Source organism: Pelodiscus sinensis, chromosome 1, assembly GCF_052426305.1.
Source record: "Pelodiscus sinensis isolate ZL-2025 chromosome 1, ASM5242630v1, whole genome shotgun sequence".
Classification (NCBI taxonomy): Eukaryota; Metazoa; Chordata; order Testudines; family Trionychidae; genus Pelodiscus; species Pelodiscus sinensis.
Window position 1 is genome coordinate 59,756,536 of NC_143052.1, and position 20,163 is coordinate 59,776,698.

Consider the following 20,163-nt stretch of genomic DNA (forward strand, 5'->3'; position numbering starts at 1 on the left):
ACCTGAACACTGTGCCCTGAGCCCTGAGCCCATCATGTCTCAAAACTCCTGCACTCCCACATCTCCAGACTACTGCAGCCCTACATCCTTAACCCCCTGCCATAAGATTGACAGAAGAGAGCCTGAATGTGTGCACGATGCTGGATTTGACCAATTATGATGTAAACTTCAAAGAAACGTGTGAAAAGATGTAGTAGCTGAAGTCCGATTAAATAAAGTGTGCAAGTACAATGTATCAGAGGGGTAGCCGTGTTAGTCTGAATCTGCAAAAGTGGCGAGGAGTCCTGTGGCACCTTATAGACTAACCGAAGTGTTGGAGCATAAGCTTTCGTGGGCAAAGACCCACTTCGTCAGATGCATCTGATGAAGTGGGTCTTTGCCCACGAAAGCTTATGCTCCAACACTTTGCTTAGTCTATAAGGTGCCACAGGACTCCTCGCCATTTCTGAGTACAATGTTTCATTTATACTATTATTAATCATTATGTCAATTTTCAATACCATTCAGTTACATATTTTCAGTCATAGAAATGGGCAATCTTATATGACTGTTTATTGACCACTTGTTCTGAATTTTTATGTAGTTTGGCTCTTTGGTTTGAAAAGGTTGCCAGCCCCTGGTCTAATGCTCAGTATGGCTATTCTTAAATTCTTATGTTTTTATTAATATCATTGGGAGGTCCACTGTCAAATGAGGACAATGGTCTGAATATCACCATAACAAATATCAAGACTTAACACTAAAGTCTTTGGCATTACAGTGAATGTGTTTCAGAAAATGGTTTAAAACTGAGAACGTTATATTCTTAGTCATTTTCATTTAAGCAAAGTGCGAATGCATAGTCTTAGTCTGTGAAAATCTGTTTTTTAGTAAGATTATTCGGAGAGGAAAAGAACTACTATAAATACTATACTGGTTAGCTATAGATAAGTACAATATTGCTATGAACAGTGGGAAATTTGTCAATGACACTGGAATACTTAATATGCCCAATCTTTATTTTGAGGTTAGTAATATTTTGTTTCAGTTCCATGAAAGTAGACAAAGTAGATAGGCTCCATGTTAATCTTTTCAAAAATACAATACTTATATCAGCAAAACTACACAAGAAAAGATATTGCCAGACTGTCCTAAGTCTTTTGCTTGTAACCATCCTCACAGAAAGAAAAAGAAACACCTGAGATTTATAGGTAATATTTCAAAGAAGTGGACCTGAGCAGGAATGCTGTTAAGTGTTTTACTGGGGGTATTGCTATATTTAGAATCATGCTTCCTGAAATCACCAGTGAAGAACTAAAAAAGTATATATTTCATGAGTTTTATCATTAAAATAACAGTTCTGTATCTTTAATTTAGTTTAGTCATTAGTGGTTCCAGTTTGGTTTTTCATTTGAGGATGAAGCAGTCTTTTGTGACAGTGGTTCATTGTTCAGATGACAAGTAGTAATGTTAAGATAAAATTTCTAAACATTTTAGAGATGGAAAAAACTATGTTAAGTTTAGATTCATGAAAGCACATGAGCCCCAAGGGAATTGAATTAATCATAGTTAAATGCTAAGCTGGAAAAGTTCAGTCTGTCTTTTCTTCTCATGGAAACATTTATTAATTCTGCAAAGGACCTTACATTTACCAGTGAATTTGCTAATGTTCATGCTGATATAGTTACCTCTTAAATTACAAGCTGCTGGTATATGTCTAAACATTTTTATCCCACCTCTCTATTTAAAATATTTGAAGTGGCTTACCATATTTTTAAAACTATATATATATATATAAAAGGAAAATACAAGACCCCAAGGGGGATGGGCATAAAACCTGCTAAAATGCTTTGAGAGGAGCAGCATACACACACAAATACACACACATACACAACTCAAACACCAATAAAAGCACAGGTAAAAAGGATGGCTTTAGCCTGATGCCAAAACAATGACCAGCATTGGCACCAGGTGAATGTCCTGGAAGGGAGAATTCCATAGCCTGGGGGCAAAGGCTGAGAAGGCCCTGTTCCTTGTAGATGTCAGCTTTATCTCCATAAGTGGAAGAACACGGAGCAGAGCCTCCCAAACGGACCTCAATACCCAGGCAGATTCATTTGGGAGGAGATGGTCCTTTAAATACCCTAGTCCTACCTGTTTAGGGCTTTCTAGGTCATAACCAAGACCTTGAATTGTGCCCAGAAACATACCAGAAGCCAGTGTGGCTGGTGGAGCAATGGCACAATGTTCTCCATATAATTAGTGTTAGTTAAAACTGTAGCAGCCACATTCTGGAACAGCTGAATTTTCTGAAGACTGTTCAGAGGCATCCCTACAAAGAGCACATTGCAGTAGTCCAGTCGGGATGTGACAAAAGCATAAATCACCATAGCCAGCTCATTCTTATTTAGGAAGAGTTGTAGCTGGCGGATCAGCCAAAGCTGCCAGAAAGCGCTCTTGGTCACTGAGGAAATCTGGTTCTCAAATGTTAGAAAAGGGTCCAGGAGGATTCCTAAGCTGTGTGTCTGTTCTTTCAAGGGAAGTGTGACCCCGTCCAGAACAGGTAACACATCACATTCCCGGATAGATGGCTTCCTGACCCACAGGACCTTGGTCTTAACTGGATTCAGGTTATCTGACCTCATCCAGTCCATCACAGCCTCCAGCCACTGGTTCAGATCAGTCACTGGTTCAGATCAGGAACCTTGCGGGACTCCATAGCACAGTCACCGTGGGGTTAAGCAGCACTGCCCCCTAGCTCCACCTTCTGAAAGCATTCCAACAGGTAAGACCAGAGCCACCACAAAACTGTGCCTCCGATACCTAACTCCAGATGCTTCAGAAGGATACCAAGAGGTCCAAGAGAATCAACAGGGACACACTTTCCCTATCTATCTCCCAGTGTAGGTCATCTACCAGTGCAAAACCAGGCCTGAAACCAGATTGAAATGGATCTATGGTTATGGTTTTCTGAGAAGAGCATTTGCAATTTACATATAGTGTGCTGATTCGGTTTCTAGCTATCTTCTTTACAATAGCATGAGGGACTCTTAAAAATAATATGCTCTATGTCACATTGTATCTATTTATATTAATCTCTTTCATAGATATTTTGACTCCATCTCATTACAGGTACTACCTATTCTCTCCCATTCTAAGAATTAGAACCAGCAAACACTTATCTATGTGTATGGCTTTACTCATGTAATAGTCTTATTTAAATCAATAGAAATATTCAAATGAGTAAACTTAATCAAGTGCTCAAATGTATGCAGGATTTTACTTAACTCGTTGAAAGTGTGACGTGAAAAAATATTGTCCCATCAGCATTTAAGAGGAAATTCTCCTCTAAAATAAGTTGAACTAAAGAGACCTGATTCTGAGGTCATACAACTCTTTACATGGGGGTAGGGGAGGGCGGGTCAGCTCAATTGTATTTAGCTTTTTTCCAAAATTGGGACTATTTTTTAATACAATTGATAATGTTTTCTCCTGCTGTGTTACAACAAAGAATTACTTAATGTATTAATTACTGTTAGTTTTGTTCATTTGCCTTATTGTGACAAAAAAGATCCACAATCACACAAGAGATAATAAATATCATTGATGACTTGCCATATAAATAACAATCAACATGGGTATTAAAAACTGGGACAATTCCCACTCTAAAAAAAACTGAAGCTAGACTTGGAATTTTTGCTGTGTCACTGTGTATGTGTGTGTGCATATATAAAACTGCATTAAATTTTAAGTTAAAGTTTCTAGAGTGCATCCACACAAACCCTCACCATGGCAAATGAGGAAACAGCAACTAAGTCATTCAGCAAAGCTTTTCCACCTAAGTATAACCCACAGCCCACAAATCTCATCCTTATCCTGAACCAATCAACAGTCTTAACTGACCATCTCTACTTCTCCGGTGCAACAGATATGCAGATTTCAATCCTGTAATGTCGACATAAAATATAATCTTTAGAGCAAGCACTAGTAATATAGCTCACCCATTTGTATAACTATTTTTAGAAACATTGCAGAAAAGCAGCGCACAGCTACCTTTACAATTTGACATAAACCATTGCTATTTTACGTATATGAGTACAAACCCATGTAAAGTGAAGTCTTACAGGAAGAAGCAGTCCTTTTGCTGTGTTTGCAAGGCACTGTCAACAATAAAGCCATGCAGATATGCCTGTTCAGTTTTCTGACAACCTAATTAGCCTGAAAGATCTTCCTGCCTGATTGGCTGAGGAAGCTGGCAAGCTTGCTCTTGAATTCAGCAGCATCAGCAATGTTCTGGCTACAGAGCACATGTCTGTAGCCATGCTTCTTCCTGTGCTCATCCTGTTCCAAGCCCCACTTTTGCATTGTTCTACTTTGCTCCAGCATGGGCTCTCTCTGGCACCTAGCCTTGCCCATAGACACAGAAATGAAGGGTGCGGGAGGTGGGGATGCAGCACCCCTCGACATTCTTACTTCCCATGCCTATGGGCAAGGTTTTGCAACTGGCTTCCCTGTGCCCAGGGGCCAGCCTTGCCAGTTCTGGCTCCACCAGCCCTGAATCCCAGGCAGCCTCTCTAAGGCCCTGCCAGCCCCACCCTCTTCAGCACCCTCCCAGGGTCCTGCCACCCACTGTCCCTGTGAGCTCTGCAGCCTACTATGATCCAGGCTACCGGCACTGGAAGCTCCACTGCCCTCAGGGTCCTGCCACTGGCTTGGAGCTCCACAGCAACCTCCAGCTCTATCTAGGTTGCCAGCTCTCTTGGACTGGACACACAGTTCAGTGCAAGAGAGTTGGCAACCCTAAGGGTGACCCTAGTTTGTGGTGGTGAGGGAACAGGGATTAGAGGGGGGCAGGTGAAGGTCATCATCTCACCCTAAAAATAATTCCAGTGCCATTGGCTTTGCCCTGCCTTGCCTCACTCCAGGTAACTTGGCTCTGACTCTTTGCTCTGATTCATGACTTCTGATTTAGTCTCTGACCCTTACTTCTGGCATCTGACTTCTGACTCTTGTTTTGACCATGGACTCCAACTCCTGGTTCATGCATCTGGCTGTGACCCTTGGCTGTGACATTTGGCCTCTGATTCTGGCTATGAGTTCCAATTCCTACCACTAATGCATATACTCACAACTGCCTGCATCCTGCTTTGGTCAGTTTGAGCAACTATCGCTGCAAAGAGCATCCCCCATCCCACTATTGTCCTGCTAAAGACAATGGGTGGCTTACAGACCCTACTGGTCTAGGCTGCTGCCTGGAAGTGCGGAATGCAATATTACAAGAACTAGCTGCATCATCTCAAACTCTGATTTGTAGTGCCAGCAAACCAGATTCCCCTGCCTGACACATGTAATAGTCATATGATACATGTTGACGGTTTCTAAATCAGTGATAATTCCTCTTTCTTCAAAACCTGCAGACGTTCTCCACTTACCAATCCAGAATGGAATTATCAGCCTTCTGACTGGTCCCGTCTCCTAGAGAAAACAAGCATGGACAAGCTTGAGATCATTATTCAACCCTGGCTGTAAGCCCTAGTGACCTGAATAATAAGCACAGAGCTGCCCTTCAAGTGTTGCAGCAGGGATGCTGGACTGTTGCTAAGTATGCCCTGAAGTTCCGCTGCTTTGTAGCAGACGCCAAGTGGAAGAAGGCTGTGCAGCATTATCATTTTTGTCTCTGGCTATGTGGCAACATCAAAGATGAGGTAGAATGGATGAACTCCCAGGCTGGCCTGGACTTCTGGATTAATCTTAGCATACAGATGGATAACTGCTTGAAAGAATTTCATCCAGAAAAAGGACCCTCTTCTGAGCCCCGCCAGCCTGGTTGTCTCCAGTCCCCCCAGTCACAAACACCATCATCCACTATTTAAGGGTATATCATTTTTTAGACTTCATTAAGTTAAATAAGCAGTTCATTGAATTTTCAAGTCTAATTACTTCTCTAACTGCACTTGTAGGAAAAAGAGTCTAGTTTACCTGGTCCAAATGTCCTCCAGTTGACTACAGTAGAAGTTCATTGTAAAACCCATCCTGAGCTATGCGGACCCCACAAATCCATTTAAGGAGGAAGCCAACTGATCTAGTATCACATTAGGTGAAGTACTGTCCCAGCAAAGAGATCCTAAGGGTTGATTTCGCCACTGTGCCTTTCACACTTCAAATTAGCCCCCACAGAAAAGGATTATAGTAAACGGGACAAGGAGTTCTTAGCCATCAAGGCAGCACCCAAGGAATGTCATCATCATGGTCTAGATAATACTGAGTCCTGCCATGAGTGGAGGGGACTGACTTATATGACCTCTTGAGGTCCATTCCAGACCTATGATTCTAGGGTCATCTGTAGGAACAAGGGCATAATTTTTGGAAATCCGGGGGTGGGGGTGGGGAGGGGAAAGGGATAGCAGCCATCCATACCAGGATGCTGCTTGCTTTTCTTCCTATTCTCCTAACTATCAGGGAGTGAAGGAAAACTATACAGATTTTGTGAATCACTTCTCTGTTCCTCCCCTCACCAGCCAGGAGCAAGAGGCATGCACACAAGCCATGTCCTTTCCCCTCACTCCCTGATAGCCAGAGGAATGGGGGAAAAAGCAAGCAGCATCCCAGTACCCACGGCTGCTGCCCCCACTGCTCTCCCGCAATGGTGCCCTTGTTTGGGAGCCATGTTTCTCATGCAGGCTCTTACAGATCAAAGAACCTGGAGTACCTCTGAATGGTCAGATAGCAGGTCCACTGGTCCATCTTCTTTGCTCATTTGACTTCATAGTTATCTGTTACTTGAGAACAAGCAATGGGAAGGCTGATGCTCTGTCCCATAAGGATGAATACTGGAAAAATGGTGGGGAGATTCCTTCCACGATTCTCAAGACAGCCAGTTTTATCAATAGCACAGTGGAGAATAGTCTGTTGTCAATTTATTCCTTGTTGACAAGCAACCTCTTCATTGGTCAGATCTGCCAGACCCTGGGTAATGTGGTGCCTCATCAGCCCCTGTCTTCAAGTTCCAAGACGTAGATCTCTACTACAAGGACTGTATTTACATATAAGATCTTCAGATTCTGAGGATATACCATGTTAAGCAGACAGGGGGCTGCATACAGGGGAGTTTAAGAGGGAGAGCAAGAGATCCCACCACTGAACAGGCTGCCAAGTAACTGTACTAGCTTTTGGTGTGAGTGAGTTTGCTCGACTGTTTGAATTTGAATTTTGATTCTGATTTCAGGTGATTTCAGTTTCAGTTACTGTGGCACTTGGGATTGTCTGTCTGGGAGTATTTAATCCTTCGTTCCCTTGATTGCCATGGATCAGCCTTCCCCTGTGGCTAACAAGAGATAGGCCTAACCTAGGTGTGAGGAGGTTTTAAAAGCCAGAGGCAGAATGACCAGGGGAGTGAAGCAGATAGGGGCTGCAGACAGAGAGTTTGAAAGAGGGAAAGCTACTATGGTCAGGAAGACCCGCAACACCGGTGCCAGCACTGCTCCTGTCTCCTCTGCCTTTGCATGTAGCCAGACAGACCACTTGATCATGGATGACTCTACCCAAATCCTGGTGTGGTTTTGCAGGGACGGTAGCTTTCAATTCCCACTTTCTGAAATCCAGGCTGGGGGAACCATCGAATGTGAAAGATGCCTGCTGGGGAATCTCTCAGGAAGCAGGTGAGAGAGCTATAGGAGGAGGTGGCTAGGCTGAGGAGCATCTGAATCTATGAGCAATTCCCAGACTGTATTCATGTGCAGACAGCTGAGGTTAATGTAGCTGTCCCACTACAAAAGGCCACTGACACATCACTGGTGGAGGAGGAGATGACTCGGGGCATACTGACAGCTGGTCATTTCTGGCAGCAGGCAGTGCTCTACCCCTACTCCCAACCCTCCCACCTTGGTACTGGAGAACTTACTCTGTTCTTGATACAGGAAATAAGGAATCAACCCCAAAGCGGAAGAGGAGAAGCCTTTTACCCCCAAGTCTGGGAAGTCTGCTGCCACCACTGAGAGAAGGAAATAGAGAAGTGGTGGTCAGAGACTCTTTTCTAAGGGGGACGAAGGCTCCCATCAGGTTGCTCTGACATGTCATCTCAGGAGGCATGCTGCCTGCCAGGGGCCTTGTAGTGGGTTAGACATGCCCCCCCACTACCATAAGGGAGAAAATACCCCTCCGGAAGCCATTTTGGGCGCAGCCTAGCCCTGCCCCATCACCTGACTGGAAGGTAAGGAATGTGGCTAGGACTATAAGAACTGTGCCAGGGAGCTCAGTCTGGGTCCAGCCTCTGAGGGACACAGAGGCCTGTCCAGAGCTCCTGGCTGGGGAGGCTAAGACCTGGCCTAGGCCTCCCACCGCTGCCTCCCCTAAGGCCAGCAAAGACTTCCCTGTCAGGGCCGCTAAGGCCTGGCCAAGCTGGCCAGCAGAGCTACCCTCTGATTCAGAGGAAACCGGGGCTCTGCTGGTACCTGGGGATGCAGAGGACTGGCCTGAGCACAAAGTCCTGCTCAAGCCCTGAGGCCTGTGGACACCCAGGGACCCTGAGGGCTTGCCAGAACCGGTGGACCGGCTGGAACCCCGATGCCTGCCTGAACCCTGGGGCCTGGTGAACCCGCTGGACGCTGCAAGGTTCCAACCCACCGAAGCCTGAATTGGGCCGCCTGGACCCTGCTGGGACGACACCGCCCTCGACTCCCTGACTGACCTGCCGGAGACACAGGTACTTGCGAGGGGGGAGATGAACACTGGCCCAAGGGGTAGCACTGGCTGAGAGCAGCCCATGGCCAGCACGTTGCGGGCTGGAGCCCCTGCTGAGCCAGTAGCAGCTACACTGCTGCATCCTGGGCTGGGGCACAGTGGAATGGGTAGGCCTGCACCCCCCTGCCACCCACCAACCAGGTGGCATTCTCCCCCTTGCCACTGCTGCAGGTGCACTACCTGCCCAGCTCCTGAACAAGGAGCTTCCTCAAACCAGAGTGTTTGTCGCCCCGCCCTGCTCCAGGGCCAGGGTCTATAGACTGTGTTTTGCTGCCCCACCCTGCTCCAGGGCCGAGGCTTGCTTAGTGTACTTGATGCCCTGCCCTGCCCCAGGGCCAGAGTCTGCTTGTTGCATTAGGTGTCCCCTCCCTGCCTGAGGGCTGGGCCCTATTCACTGTGTCTGTTTACAGCCACGCCTTGTACTAGGGCCTGGCCGCCATTTTGACTGCTGGAGTTTGTCAGTGGCCACGCCTTGCACCAGGACCTGGCTGCCAGTGCTACCCTGCCTGGAGCTAGGGCCAGGCTGCCATTATGACTAGTTCCCCCTCCCTGCACCAGGGCCCAGGCTCAGCTACTGTGTTTGCCCCGCCCTGCACCAGGGCCCGGGCTCAGCTTACTGTGTTTTGTCACCCCGCCCTGCTCGAGGCCTGGGCTTGTGTAAACATGTGTTTGGTGCTTCACCCTGCTCAAGGGCCCAGGCTTACATACTGTGCTTTGGAACCCAGCCGGGATCCGGGCCGGACCTTTTAAAGGTGCAGGACTAGGGCTGTTGCCCTGCCCAGAAGTCTACATTAGACTTCTTCCCCCGTGGCCCGGACCTGAAGCAAGGCCGGGCACGTGAACTATTACTTCTCACCCTGACCTGAAGCAAGGCTAGCTATAGACTCACTGACTTGGACTATTTTAAGTCACGATAGTGTAGTGGGGCGGACTGGCTGCCTGCTGCGCCGGAGACGGAGGAACCCTCCCGAAGGCCTACTGGCCAACAAACAAGCCCCCAGAAGGGGAGGGAGCTTAGAAGCTGTTGTGGGCACCACCTACTGTCCGAGCTAATTCACAGGACCGACGGCTGGTGTCACTGTGGCGGTGAGTGTACCCTGTTACAGGCCTGTATTCAAGATGTTACGGAAGCATTGTCGAGGATTATCTGGACCTCTGACTACTACCCTATGCTACTCATCCATGTGGACACTAATGATACTTCAAGGTGTGACACTGAGTGGATCAAGAGTGACTAGAGGGCTCTAGGAGTACAGATGAAGGAGTCTGGAGCGCAGGTGGTATTCTCTTCAGTCCTTCCCGTCAAACTAGGGGCTCAGGCACAGACAGGTGCATCCTGGAGGTGAATGCCTGTCTTCCAAGATGGGGTCACCAGGAGAGTTTTGGCTTCCTTGACCACAGGGACTTGACTAATAGGGACTGCTAAGCAGTGATGGGTTTCACCTTTTGAGGAAGGGGAAGACTGTATTTGGATGCGGACTGGCTAATCTAGTGAGGAGGGCTTTATACTAGATTTAATGGGGAAAGGTGACCAAAGGCCACAGGTAAGTGATGAACATTGAGACCTAGGAGATGTGTCAGAAATGTCATGCTACTACAGACCACCTACCCAGGTAGAAGAGGTGGATGAGGCTTTTTTTAAACAGCTAACAAATTCATCCAAAGTGCAGGATTTGGTGGTGATGGGGAACTTCCAACTATCCAGACGTATGTTGGGGAAACACAGCAGGGCACAGACTATCCAATAGTTCTTGGACTGCACTGAAGACAATTTTTTATTTCAGAAGGTTGCAAAAGCTACTGGGGCAGATTTAATTTTAACAAATGAGAAACTGCTTGAGAATTTTAAAATAGAAGGCAGCTTGGGTGAAAGTGATCATGAAATCATAGAATTCATGATTCTAAGGAATGGTAGAAGGGAAAACAGCAAAACAGAGACAATGGATTTCAAGAAGGCAGATTTTGATAAGCTGAGAGAGCTGGTAGGTAAGGTCCCATGGGAAACAAGACCGAAGGGAAAAACAACTGAAGACAGTTGACAGTTTTTCTAAATGACATTATTAAGGGTCCAAAAGCAAACTATTCCACTGTGTAGGAAGGATAGAAGGTTTTGCAAGAGACCACTTTGGCTTAACCAGGAGGTCTTGCATGATCTAAAAATAAAAAAGGAGTCTCATAAAAAGTGGAAACTAGGACAAATTACAAAGAATGAATATAAGCAAATAAAGTGAGTATATAGGGGCAAGATTAGAAAGGCAAAGGAACAAAATGAGGTCAAACTAGCGACAGACATAAAGGGTAACAAGAAGACTTTCTCTAAATATATTAGAAGCAAGAGGAAGACCAAGGACAGGGTTTGCCCATTGCTCAGTGTGGAGGAAGAAATAATAACGGGAAACTTGGAAATGGTAGAGATGCTTAATGACTTCTTTGTTTCGGTCTTCGCTAAGAAGTCTGACAAAGTAATGCCTAACATAGTAAATGCTAGTGGGAAGGGGGTAGGTTGAGAAGATAAAATAAAAAAACAAGTTAAAAATCACTTAAAGTTAGATGCCTGCAAGTCACCAGGGCCTGATGAAATGCATCCTAGAATTCTCAAGGAGCTGATACAGGAAGTGTCTGAGCCTTTAGCTATAATCTTTGAAAAATCATGGACTTTGGGAGAGATTCCAGAAAACTGGAAAAGGGCAAATCTAGTGCCCATCTATAAAGGGAAGTAAGAATCATTCGGGGAACTACAGAGCAGTCAGTTTAACTTCTGTGCCAGTAAAGATAATGGAGCAAGTGATTAAGGAATTCATCTGCAAACAGCTGGAAGATAATAAAGTGATAGGTAACAGCCAGCGTGGATTTGTAAAGTACAAATCATGTCAAACCAATCTGATAGCTTTCTTTGATAGGATAACAAGTCTTGTGGATAAGGGAGAAGCGGTGGATGTGGTATACTTAGACTTTAGTAATGCATTTGATATGATCTCGCATAATCTTCTTATCAAGAAACTAAGCAAATACAACTTAGATGGGGCTACTAGAAGGTGGGTGCATAACTGGTTGGATAGTTTTTCTCAGAGTAGCTATTAGGTTCACAATCCTGCTGAAAGGGCATAACAAGTGGGATTTCGCAGGGGTCTGCTGTGAGCTTTTTACAGAAACTACTCTTAGAAGCCAAGCCTAGGGATGCTGGAGGGACAGGGGGGTATTGTTAGGAATAAGGATCTGCAGCTTCAGCCCTACTCCTTCCTTTGACTCAAATTTGACCCTGCTTTGCCTCATCCAGGCAACCTGGACTCTGACTCTTGGCTGTGATTCCTGACTTTGGCTCTCACCCTTGGCTATGATACCTGGTACCTGAGGCCAACTCAGACTCTGGACTCTCATTTCTGGCTACAGATGCTTGCTCTAAGCACTTGGCCAGCTACCTACTAAAATCACTAGTAACCACATTTCCCTGCCAAGCATCTAGTGTATTAGGGTTCTGCTCTCTGACTGGGGCTTCTAGGTGCAAGCAAAGCACAAATCTAATAAATAATAAATTATATTTCTGTTGTTATTATTATTAATAAAAAAGAACCATGTATAGTGTAATACAGGCAGTCCCCGGGTTACATGGATCCGACTTACATCGGATCCCTACTTACAAACAGGGTGAGGCAACCCCGCACTAGCTGCTTCCTCCCAGCAGACCAGGGAGATGCGAAGCTAGCACCCCTTCCCAGCAGACCAGGGAGACGCGGAGCAGCTTTTCTCAGCAGACACCTCAGCTTGAGAATAAAGGACTGAGGGAAGTGAGGTGTGGGAGAATAAAACTGAGCTCTGGAGAAATGTTTGGCTAGAGTTTCCCCTACAATATGTACCAGTTCCGACTTACATACAAATTCAGCTTAAGAGCAAACCTACAGTCCCTATCTTGTACGTAACCCGGGGACTGCCTGTACATGAAAGCCAAACCAACCCTATATTACTCAACAAACTCATGAACAAAAAACCAATAAACATGGTTAATGTTCAAAAGTTGTTCAGAGTGAAGAGGGTGATGTGTGATCAAAGTGACATAGTTTAGCTTAAGATGAAGAACTGATGCATGGAGTGCAGATGGGATATTGAATGACTTAACTGCTTTTGCCATACTTTATATGCTTTGTGCTAATGAGCGATGCAGTTTAGCAACCTTAAGTCATCATTCCCCTTTCAAGGAAGAGAGAATATGTAGATATATGTACTGTAAATTTTGACAAGTTTTAGCATCTTAAAATGTATGTATACTTTTTTGGGTTCCCTTCTTCCACGATATTTTGCCCCCCACCCCTTCTTGCCCTTCCCTCCAACCCAACAGCAGGGATCAAAAGCTTTTGGAAATAGACATCATATCATCTTATAAAGCACATTAATCCCCAATTAGAGCTACTCAAAAGTAAAACAGATTTTAAAGCATTGTCCAAGGATGTGAACAAGTTTTAAATACGGTCAGAGTAAAAATTTCACCTAACACCCCAGAAGCTATTTTGCAAGCAGTACCAGGAAATTACAGAAAGCATTTGTTGCTGAGTAAGTAGTTTATAAAGGGAAAAGTAAGGTTTTGTTTTAGCAAATTAACCTAGGGATTTTTGTAGAAACAAATCAACTTATCATATGCAAATAGGTTTTGTAGGTAGTAAAAAATTCAACCAACATTAGTGGTTGTTTTTTTTTTTTTAAGATTGTAGAGCTCCTCAGACATTTCCAGTTTGGTAGAAAACAGAAACAATCTAAATCCAGACTGAGACTGACTGCCAACCATATGGCTATACTTTCAGTTGTGTTTATATCATCTCACTTGGCAGTGAATTCCTGCAAGCTAAAAATAAAACTGTTGTGCTTATTTTCATTTTCTTTCATGATTTTTCTGTAATGTACAAAAGTGTCACGGTGTTAAGTTTGACTTGTTTCAAATCATGGTTTCAAAGTGATCAAGCATGCTGTATGGGGTTTATTGTTGACATATGCTTAATTTGTATTAAGCAACCTCTAGTGTAGTTCAGTATAGATGTCAAGACAGATAAGAAAATTAAAAGTGGGTGGTACACTAAACACAACGGAAGCACAAAAAGGTATTAGATCCACCACAAATTAGGCAATGAGAAGTTAAATTAGAAATAAGAACTAAGAAAATACAGTAATTCCTCACTTAACACGTGCCCGCTTAACACATTTTCATGATAGCATGATTTTTTGGGGGGGAGCATTTTTTGAACAACACAACCCGTCCCCGCAATAACACGATTTCCCTTTCCGGCTGGCTGGTCGCCGGCAGCTGTGTGAGGCTTCCCCTGCCTCCCAGCAAAGCGGCAGAGGTTCACCGCTCGCCGCACCATTCTCCAGCGACCCGCTCTAGGGATGCTTCACTCCCTCTCTCCGCCCCCCATTTACAGCTGGCAGCTGGGTTTCCCCAGCTGGCCGGTCGCTGGCAATTGCGAGGGGCTTCCCTTGCTTCCTTACAAAGCAGCGGAGGTTTGCTGCTCGCCGCGCCATTCCCCAGCAACTCCTCAACACCGGATGTGAGGCATCCGGCCCGAAGGGGTCACCGGGGAACGGCTCGGTGAACAGCGAACCTCTGCTGGTTTGCCGGAAGGCAGGGGAAGCCTCGCGCAGCTGCTGGCGACCAGCCAGCTGGGGAAACCCAGACACCAGCTGCAAGCCCCTTCCCTTCTCCAGAGCCAAACACCTTCCCTCCCTGCTATTACCCAGTCCCCTTTCTCTCCCAACCTTATGTCCCGGTCCCAGCTGCTAACAAGTGCAGACTGGATCTGTGAGTGCACGTGCGCTTGAAATGCAACCCCCATCTTTTCCATTATTTTCAATGGGAAAATTGACCCCGCATAACATGTTTTCACTTAGCACGATCATTTTCTGAAACGTATCTACTGTGTTAAATGAGGAATTACTGAACATTAAAACAAAATAATTTACTTATTGAAATAGATCTCAATGCTGCAGTGAGCATATACAGAACACGGGAAAGACTTGAAGTTGACCTCTGTGTTGAACTAAAGGTCATTGGTGGCAGTTTGATACCTGTGCCAGCTAATCCCTGGTGTTGTTATCTTTTGCAGTCTGATTTGATATCATCCAGATATGTTACGTTACAGAACACTTTTTTTTCTATCAGAAAGAAAGTTACCTGTGTATGGGAAATCTGTCTAAGAGAAATGTATTTGTTCTTAGTGTTAAACTATAATTGAACAGAGAGAAGAAAGCAGGAATTATAGTGTCCTAGAGTCTTTTCTTGCTATAAATTAGTGGAGTATAACTAATTTATTCAGACTCATAAATGTTGTTCTACCTGAGAGCTCTGCAGGATATAGATTTCATGCCAAATAAATCTTTCTTTATTCTATTCTGTGGCCTTAAAGCTGATCTGCCACTACCATTCCTTCTTGGAAATATGAAATGGAAATCTCTAGGTATTATGAAATGGAAATGTTATCTGGTTTGCATCCTTTGAACTCTTTAAAACCTTAAATACAAAGCTGTTTCATTGTCTCCAGACTTAGATCATTCATGAACTGTGTATTCCTTTCATGGATGATAAAAGATCAGAACAGGTAAGTGTGTGAGTATGTGTGTAATAAATGTATAACACGTAAAATGAGTCCTAAACATTCAATTCAGTAGAAATATCATGTTACGATTTTTAATAGTAGAATATTTTACTGCTCAAGTTCTTTTAAGATCATATTAGCACACTGAGCAGTTTTAAGAAGGAAAAAGGTCATTCCTTCAAACTGCTTCTTTTTACCTTATTATACAGTAATGTGTAGTCTTTTTCCATCATGGCTGAGGAAAAGAGGAAAGATTAAAATGGTGAGAGGAAAAGAACAACATAGGAGATTGGTGTCCTTTTATTTAAAGAAAAAATAATTATATTTATTTAAAGAGAACAATAATATTCTATTTCCACATTAGAATCCTTCATCATCTTCAGCCAGATCTTTGGCTGGTGCAAACTGACTGAAATGGAACTGTAGATCTATCCCAAATGGGTTTAATTTACCACTATGCAGAGGAGCAGCACAAGGTGAATTGATCTCTAAGGGTGCATCTACATTGCAGGGCTTAACTCAAAATTAGCTATGCAAATTGAGCTACATCAATTGCGTAGCTTATTTCAAAATAGCTGAAATTGGGGGTGTCTGTTTCGAAACAGAGCACTCTTCCTCTGACTCCCTTTACTCCTCGTACAATGAGGGTTACAGGAGTCGGAGTAAGAAGTCCTCCAGCTTTACAGTTCTTCAACACTATTTTGAAATAACTGCCTACTGTGTAGATGCGGACTAAGTTATTTCAAAATAACGCTAGTTATTGTCACATAAGTACTCAAAATCAAGAGTGCCATTTTAGGAGGGCAAAGGTGGGGCTCCTTGCTCTTCTTTTGCTTCTTCCTCATTGTGAACAAGGGGATAGTACACAACTCATAGAATCATAGAATAATAGGACTGGAAGGGACCTCGAGAGGTCATCGAGTCCAGCCCCCCACCCTCAAGGCAGGACTCAAGTCACTTACTCCTCTTCCCACTTCCCACACCAGCCAGGAGTCAGAGGAATGCATGCAAGCTTTGTACTTTCCCCTCACTCTGACAGTCAGGGCAAGGGGAAGAAGAGCAAGCATTGTTCTGGAATGTGCAGTTGTAGATCTCCCCCGTGCCCTCCCAAAATGCCCCGTGCCCTTGAGTGGCACATAAGCTTTGTGTTGGCCCTCTGTACAGAGGTAATGTCCATCCTTACACCTTTAAGAGCCTTCAAGTGCGGGTCAAAGAGTTTATTATGCCAGAAGTCTAGGTTAACCTTCCTCTGCGTAAAGGTACTTTATATATAGCCAAATGCATGAAACAAATACTAAAGCACCTGCAGAATACATGTCAAATTAATCAGTAACTTAACCAACAATAAAGATTATTCTTTGGGTTTACATTAGTGGAATAAAAAAGAATGTAAATGTAAAAGTAGTGCCATTCACTGCAATCTGGCATCCTGTGGTGTGCAAGATAAGCGTAACTTACATACTGACAGGGCAGACTTTGTTGCTCTGTGCCTTCTGTAATCATTTAGACCAGTATAAAATTGATGTAAAATGTTCCATTCCTAGCACCAGTGGAAATGATTAAGTAAGCCGCAAGGCAATAGAGAATCAGACCTAGAAGATGATATGTATAAGAGGAAGAGCAACCAAACAGAGGGGTGTAAAATAAGCCACACAGGAATTAGGCATTATCACAGGATATATATATGGCATGGAATCATCGTGAAGAATTTCAGAGTAATGATTTTGAGAGATTGTTAATACATGCAGATTTAGTGTTCCCACTAATGACAGTTTAAGAAAAAAGCTCCAGATAAAAATCCAGAGTCCTTTGCCATTTGATAAAGCTGCAACTGTTGCCATCTTTCTCCTGATAATCTACTGAATAGTTCATCTGTATTTCTTACTTTGATAAAAGTTCTAGACTTTTATTATCAAGCTGGTCATCTACTGTGACCAAGTTCCTTCCAGTTTAGTCAAACAGGATACTTCTATGATGTTTCAGTTATCTGAGGAATGTAGTGTTTGGGAGTTCTCAGTCTGCTATAAAGGATAAGTTTAGATGCTAAGAAAATGGGAGAAACTTTGCATAAAAAGCCAGCAAAAATGTTTCCATTTTTCATCAGCATTTTCACTCTTCCATTTTCATGATTTCTCAAAAGAGCAAGGCTAGAGAAGCATGAACGAGGAGAAAGTTGGAAACCATTTTTTCCTGTATTTGTTATACACCTCAGAGGCCTTACATAATAGTGAGAAGTTTTTAAGAGAAAAGCAAGGAGAAGAACTATTAGAAACATGCAAGAGCATTCTTAAGTATCTCTGGGAGGCCAACGGAGCAGACATCACTGACTGGCATGTTTGTTATGAATTATTCCCTTTAGAAGCTGTTTTTACTTTCTCAAGGGATGAACTGTCTTCCCTCAGGATTCAGGAGGAGGGGTGAAAGCTAAAGCTTTTTTGGTGGAACTGGGACTGTCGCTCCTTTTTACATTTTGCTTGGGATGGTAACTTTCCCAGCCATGGACTTTGGGAAAACTCCTTCCTTTCCTCAACCTTAAACATAACTGTGTTGCAGTTGGTCAAAGTTGGAGCCTGGAAAAATCAAGCCATTGGAAAGAACCTGAGATAAAAACAGAAGTATAAATATCTCTCTTGAGAGCAGACCTCTGGGCTAAGCAGTCTTGAGGCATGACGTCTAGTAGTGACTAAGCATAAAGGGATGGCTTTTGCAGAATCTTACGTTATTGTTAATTCCTCTGTTGATGAATCCAGGCCCCAAGAAGAAAGTTTTCTATTTTCTGTTTTAGTAGAAACAGTGTATTGTCAAAGTTTTGCACATCTCTTTAGACTGACAACCTCAAAAAGCATTTGGCTACCAGAGCTGGAGAAAATGTTGAGTGTACATGTGTAGCCTAGTGGTATAAGTCTTGCCCACTAGGGCTTCCTTCCCCGCATTACCGGGGACCCACTCACCCAGGCGGGAGAGTGTCATTCACTCTTCTGCAAGTCGTACCTCGCCGTGGGAGTTTAAACCTTTGACTTCCCACTGAGTGGAACTCCGCTCATCAGGCGTATCGGGGGCCGAGGAGGTGAGTAGGGGCCTCAGGCCCACTCCCACTCCGAGCCTCGACCCAGGGCCCTAAGAACCGGGGGAAATTCGTTCCCTTTGGTTCGGTTGGTGTGGGTTACCTCCCGCAATGTACCAACCCACGAGCATTCCTACACTGTGCTCCATCATTTCCTACCTCTGTCGGTCGTCTGCTGTCTGCTCCCTTCTACTCCAGAGAGCTCCCTTCTCCTCCGGAGAGCTCCCTTCTCGCTCTCCTCCTCCTCTGCTGGTGACGCCCCTTTTCAAGTGTCCTGTCAGCTCAGCATCTGACTGGGGGGGCATGGCGTGCCGCAGTCAGCCTCGGGTTGCTACCGTGTATGCGCGGCCAAGTCGGGCCGATGTGAGCGAGCTGCTCCTCCCCCTTCCCTACGCTGGCGGTGCACTTTCCGAGCGTCCTGCTGGCTCAGCGTCTGATGGAGGGGACAGGGCGTTCTGCACTCCGCCTTGGACGGCCTCAGCACATGCGCAGCAGAGCCAGGGCTGAGGCAGGAGAGCCACTTCGCACCATAATGCCAGGGATGGTGCGGCTTTGGTGCGAGGTGCCAGACGTCCCCATTACACACCCCCACCCCTAGTTCCCACTTCATCCTATTGTCTTTGTGATCATTTGTCTGTGGAAAGAAAATCTGCATTCACATGTGTCTTACCTGGTCGGTGCGCAATCTCCAATTGGTAGGGCTATAGTGAAAGATACCATCTCATCACTCTTGGACTGGAGTCTTTCATCGAGTTCATCCATCTCAATGGAGTGTGGTTGGTCTCTAGAGTGAATGGATTTCCTAAAAGATAATACCATAGGGTATGTCTACACTACAAAGTTAGTTCGAACTAACGGACGTTAGTTCAAACTAACTTTAATAGGCGCTACACTAGCGCTCCGCTAGTTCGAATTTGAATCGAACTAGCGGAGCGCTTAGTTCGAACTAGGTAAACCTCATTTTACGAGGACTAACGCCTAGTTCGAACTAGCTAGTTCGAACTAAGGGCTGTGTAGCCCTTTAGTTCGAACTAGTGAGAGGCTAGCCCTCCCCAGGTTTCCCTGGTGGCCACTCTGGCCAACACCAGGAAAACTCTATGCCCCCCTCCCGGCCCCGGACCCCTTAAAGGGGCACGGGCTGGCTACGGTGCCCGTGCCAGGTGCAAGCCTGCCAGCACCCAGCTAGCAGACCCTGCACCTGGCACGGCACAGAGCCACCCACCCGATGCCCCCCAGCCCACCCTCTCTTGCCGGGACCAGGCTGGCGGCTCCCGGGAGCTTGCCCTGGACCGCAAGAGGCGGGCACCTTCCTGGGCTAGTGCGGACATCGTGGACCTCGTCCACGATCTCCTCACTAGGCACAGGAAAGTGGCCGTCTAGGGCAGGAGAGCTGCCAGCCTGGCCACCCAGGACCAGGTGTGCATGAAAATCAAGGGGGTCCACTGAGACCCCCGACCCTGAGCCCTGAGCTTACAATGGCCGTACTGGGTCAGACCAAAGGTCCATCTAGCCCAGTAGCCTGTCTGCCAACAGCGGCCAACCCTAGGGACCCTGGAGGGGATGGACCGAAGACAGTGACCAAGCCATTTGTCTCGTGCCATCCCTCTCCAGCCTTCCACAAACTTTGGGCAGGGACACCACTCCTACCCTCTGGCTAATAGGACTCCATGGACCCAACCTCCATGACTTTATCTCACTTCCCTTTAAACTCTGTTCTAGTTGTAGCCTTCACAGCCTCCTGCAGCAAGGAGTTCCACAGGTTAACTATTTGCTTTGTCAAGAACAACAACTTTCTCTTACTAG

General features: G+C 45.2%; 1 protein-coding gene across 4 annotated transcripts in view; it reads left to right on the forward strand.

Moving 5' to 3' along the window:
• Nucleotides 1-20,163, forward strand: part of SLC16A7 (solute carrier family 16 member 7) — a 141,783-nt gene that overhangs the window by 98,730 nt on the left and 22,890 nt on the right. Inside the window, exon 1 of one of the 4 annotated variants that reach the window (XM_006126465.5) lies at nt 6,375-8,680. The exons of the other annotated variants lie outside the window; for them this stretch is intronic. The gene's annotated coding sequence lies outside the window, so the exon portion shown is untranslated. Of the gene's footprint in view, nt 1-6,374; nt 8,681-20,163 lie in introns of those variants that run through there. 4 annotated transcript variants of the gene reach the window in all.